Source organism: Etheostoma cragini, chromosome 8 (assembly GCF_013103735.1).
Source record: "Etheostoma cragini isolate CJK2018 chromosome 8, CSU_Ecrag_1.0, whole genome shotgun sequence".
Classification (NCBI taxonomy): Eukaryota; Metazoa; Chordata; class Actinopteri; order Perciformes; family Percidae; genus Etheostoma; species Etheostoma cragini.
The window spans coordinates 59,473-64,548 of NC_048414.1; the positions used below are offsets into that span (position 1 = coordinate 59,473).

At 45.1% G+C, this 5,076-nt stretch overlaps 1 pseudogene; it reads right to left on the minus strand.

Moving 5' to 3' along the window:
- Positions 1-2,549: 2,549 nt before the first annotated feature.
- Positions 2,550-4,354, minus strand: LOC117948939 (annotated as a pseudogene).
- Positions 4,355-5,076: the final 722 nt, after the last annotated feature.

Consider the following 5,076-nt stretch of genomic DNA (forward strand, 5'->3'; position numbering starts at 1 on the left):
GTAGGCGGTGTCTGATGAACCGGTTGGGGTTAGAATGAAGAGTTGAAATAAAAAAAATAGAAAAAATAGTAGTTTGTAGCAGTTCTTTGTAGTATTTCATGGCATAGCAGGGCACTGTGGGAATTACAAGGCACAGCAGGACGTAGCAGGACGTAGCAGGATGAACATGGCATAGCAGGACGTGTAGCGGGACCATGGCGACAGCTGCAACCATGATTTTGGAGACTCCCTGATCCGAGGAAACATGCTGGGCGAAAAAGAACATAAGGTCTCCGCGGAGGAACTCCCCAGAGCTAGGTTAGTAACTAGGTTAGTAACTAGGTTAGTAACCAGGTTAGTAACCAGGTTAGTAACTAAGTTAGTAACTAGGTAAGTAACAAGCATTTCTGGGACATGGTTGCACATAAATGAAAAGATAGAAAGATAGAGGAGAGAGGAGCTCAGTGTGTCAAAGGAAGTCCCAGGCTGTCTAAAACTATTACAGCATAACTAGGAGAGACAGGGTAAAGAGAGGAGCCTGGTCGGGCTAGAACTCTCCCCAACCTGATCGGGCTGTAAGCCAAGTCTCCCTTTAGTTTTATTATATTCTTGATTATATGATAGATAAATCTGACAACTATGACGAGAAGCATGTGGGCCGGGTAAGGCGGACGCTGCTTCCTCACTCCCTAACAATATTTAATTTTATTTATATAGTGCTAAATCACAACAACAGTTATCCCATAAGCTTTTTCAAAGAGGAACGTCTTAAGCCTACTCTTAAATGTGGGGATGGTGTCTGCCTCCTGAACCCAAACTGGAACCTGGTTCCACAGGTGAGGGGCCTGATAGCTGAACGCTCTGGTCCCTGGCCCAGACTGGAACCTGGTTCCAGAGGAGAGGAGCTTGATAGCTGAACGCTCTGGTCCCTGGACCCAGACTGGAACCTGGTTCCACAGGAGAGGAGCCTGATAGCTGAACACTCTGGCTCCAGTTCTACTTTTAGAGACTCTAGGAACCACGAGTAACTCTGCATTCTGGGAGCGCAGAGCAATGCACAGAAGCCAAAAACAGGAGAGATGTGATCTCTTTTCCTGGTTCCTGTCAGAACACGTGCTGCAGCATTCCGAATCAGCTGAAGAGTCTTTATGGACGTCTTTGAGCAGCCTGATTATAAAGAATGGCAGTAATCCAGCCTAGAAGTAACAAGTGCATGGACTAGTTTTTCTACATCATTTTTAGACAGGATATTCCTGATTTTTGCAATATTACGTACGTGAAAAAAGGCCATCCTTGAAATTTGCTTTATGTGGGAGTTAAAGGACATGTACTGATCAAAGATGGTGCCGGAGGCCAGGGTGGTGCTGGAGGCCAGGGTGATGATGGAGGCCAGGGTTGTGCCATCCAGAGTAACTATCTCTTTGGATAATGTGTCACGGAGGTGATTGGGTCCCAGAACAATAACTTCAGTTTTATCTGAGTTTAACATTTGAAAATTACAGGTCATCCAGGTTTTAATATCCTGAAGGCACATTTGAAGTTTAGCTGACGGATTAGTTTCATCAGGCTTGATCGATAGATATAATTGAGTATCATCAGCATAACAATGAAATTTTATGGAGTGCTTCATGACAATATCGCCTAAAGTGTAATGGGTTGGGTTGGACCCAGACACAGAAACAACACAGGCTAGAGGATGACAGTAAAGAAAAAGGTTTAATCCAACAAAAAACACACAGAGGAGGTACAGGTGGTGAGGTATGGAGAAAAGTTACAAGGAGCGGGTCTGGAGGAAACTGCAAACACGGACGACGACAAACACTGTGACGAGAACAAAAACAATATTAGTTGATAGTAAAGCAGGTGAGCAACGTGCACTAAAGACTGGCCAAGTTACCACTTAGGGGTTAGCAACAAACTGGCGCTGAAGAGGTGGTCAGCCCGGTTTTATATACTGTGGAGATGGGATGATGGAGATAGATTGCAGCTGTGGAGCTGGAGTGATGAAGGTGGGTTGCAGCTGTGCTGAAGGCGGATGGCAGAGTGTGGTCACGCCTCCGGACCAGGTTCCTCTATGGTGACCTCTAGTGGAAGACAGAAGTACGGACAGACAAACAGGGGAAAGGGAAGACAGACAGCAGCGGGCCCATGACATAAAGCAGGGGTGTCAAACTCAAATACCCAGTGGGCCAAAATGTAAAACCTGAACAAAGTCATGGGCCAACATTGAACAAATTAACCTTTTAATATGGACCCAAACAATTTTTGCTTTAACATTGAATATGGAACAAGCATCGCTTATTACCATACAATATATAATTTAGTAGTGGAGACATGCAAAATCGAATTTCAAATTAAAAAACACATCAATGGCATTCATTTATTAAATAAATAAAATTTAAATAAAAATTGTATGCCTCTTTAATATTTGTAGCCTTCTGATTTAAATACCAAAATAATTTGGCTAATAATTTTACAAATAAAATGGTAATAAATCAATCAACCATTCAAGCCCATGCCTTGTAGCAAGAAAAAGTGCATAAAGAAAACGTTAATTATTGCACACTGGTCTAATCGGATGTGCCCAAGCCAGATACCTGGCATCTCTTCTTGGATGCTAGTTCATCAATGTCTGGGCTCAAGCTCTGAGCTGAAGAAATCCTCAGTATCGAGCGAAGATGTTCATCAGTCAGACGTCTCCTGTGAGTTGTTTTGGTCATCTTCATCGAGGAGAAAAGTTGCTCGCATAGATAAGTGCTGCCGAACATGGAGAGCATCTGAGCAGCTTGGGTGCGGAGCTGAGGCATTGTGTCAGGGATGAACCGTGGAAACTGTGCGGCGCCCACAGCATCATACTTTGACTTCAGCGTGTCATTGCACTGGAGTTCAATCAGCTCCATTTGGATGTTGGTTGGTGCATTTTCCACATCCACTGCGAAGGGATTACTAAGCAGTTCAAATTTGCATTTCTGGGCATTGAAGTCGGCAAATCGCCGGCTGAACTCAGCGGCGAGAACACTAAGTTTTTCAGCAAACTGTGCGCATGGAAACACGGCGGTAGAGATCTGCGCTTCTATGGATTGGCAGCAGGGAAAATGGCAAGGGTTTCCTTGCAGCATCTGATTCTCCCACAGGCACAGTTTAGTTTTGAAGGCCCTCACTGCAGCGTACATGTCTGTGATGATGCGCCCCCGCCCCTGAAGCTGCAGGTTCAGCGCATCGAGATGGCTTGAGATGTCACGGAGAAAGGCCAGCTCACACAGGAACTTTTGCTCCCGGAGCTCTGCTGTATCCTTCCCTTTGGTTTCCAGGAATTGACATATTTCCTCACGCAGCTCGAAACATCTGTTCAGTACTTTTCCTCTGCTTAGCCATCTCACCTTGGCTAAGCAGAGGAAACGGCACCTGTGTGATACGGCACGTCTGCGTATTCCGAACCACACTCCTCCAGAAAAGATTTAAACTGGCGGTGATTTAGACCTTTGTCTCTTATAAAGTTAACTACCTGTGTTACTGTGGTCATGACATGTTCCATCTTTAGGGCTTTGGCACACAGTGCTTCCTGATGTAGGATGCAGTGGTAAACAGCTAGCTGACCTGCACAGTTCTCTTCCCGCATCTTCTCCCGAACCATGCCCACCAGTCCACTCTTTTACCGCACATCGCTGGCGCACCATCTGTCGTTAATCCAACGAGTTTATCCCACGGCAGCTTTATTTCAGTTACACATTTGGAAACCTCCTCAAAGATTTCCTTTCCTGTGGTTGTGCCATGCATTGATTTGAATCCCAATAGCTCCTCCGTAACACACAGATTTGGGTCCACTCCACGGATGAAGACTGACAGCTGAGCAGTATCAGATGCATCGCAGCTCTCATCCACAGCGAGGGAGAACGCAACAAAATCTTTTCCCTTTTCCATCAGCTGGTCATACAGATTGGTGGCAAGATCATGTACGATCAGCTACTGTGTTCCTGCTCAGGCTCACGTTTGAAAATGCTTGTTTTTTCTCTGGGCATACGAGGTCACAAACCTTCATCATGCACTTTTTCATGAGCTCTCCCTCATTAAAGGGCCGGGCTGATTTTGCCTTTACAGCAGCCTCGCTTTGTGATGTGGCTTTTTTAAACATATTCTGTTGTGAAACCAAACTTCTTTTCATCTCCTCTACTTTCTGGCTCCTTTGAGTCATGTCCAGGTCTTTGTATTTGTAATGGTGTTTCGTTTCATAGTGTCGTCTAATGTTGTACTCCTTACTTACAGCCCTGTTGACTCCACAAACAAGACAAACAGGTTTGTCTTTTACATATGTAAACAGATATTCTGCCTCCCACTTGTCCAGAAAGCTCCTGTTTTCTGCCTTTCTTTTCGCCATTTTTGGGAAGGGTTAGCTCGCTGACAGTTGTAGCGTCTATGTTGCTATGTCTACTGTCACAGAGGAGACAGGGCTTCTGGGTCCTGTCCTGATTGGCCCGCAAAAACAGCAGAGCATTATGGGATTCGTAGTATTAGTGGTGAATGCGCTGTATAATACCGGCGGGCCAGCTCTAGTAGTAATTTGGTATTGTCTCGCGGCGGGCCAGAGTTTGACACCCATGATATAAAGGAAGTATATGTAAAGTGAACAGGATTGGACCAAGCACAGATCCTTGTGGGACTCCATGACTAACTTTGGTGTGCACAGAGGATTCATCGTTAACATGAACAAACTGGGATCAATCTGATAAATAAGACCTAAACCAGCTTAGAGCAGTTCCTTTAATGCCAATTAAATGTTCCAGTCTATGTAAAAAGTTATGCTGGATGTGATTCACCACACACTCGCACACAGCCGCCCATGCAGCTGCCGACGGGCGCTGGCTCCTTACCTTACACGGCTGTCACCATGACAACTAAGAGATGACCCTCCATTTTGTTTTCTCTGGTCCTTCTGGTCCAGTGATCAGCTGATCAGTGCTGATCCTCAGAGTCACATGATCAGTTATATAGTTTCAGTTTAGTGATCAGAACTATTTAAATCTCTAAATCTAAAACGTTTGTGTGTGTGTGTGTGTGTGTGTGTGTGTGTGTGTGTGTGTGTGTGTGTGTGTGTGTGTG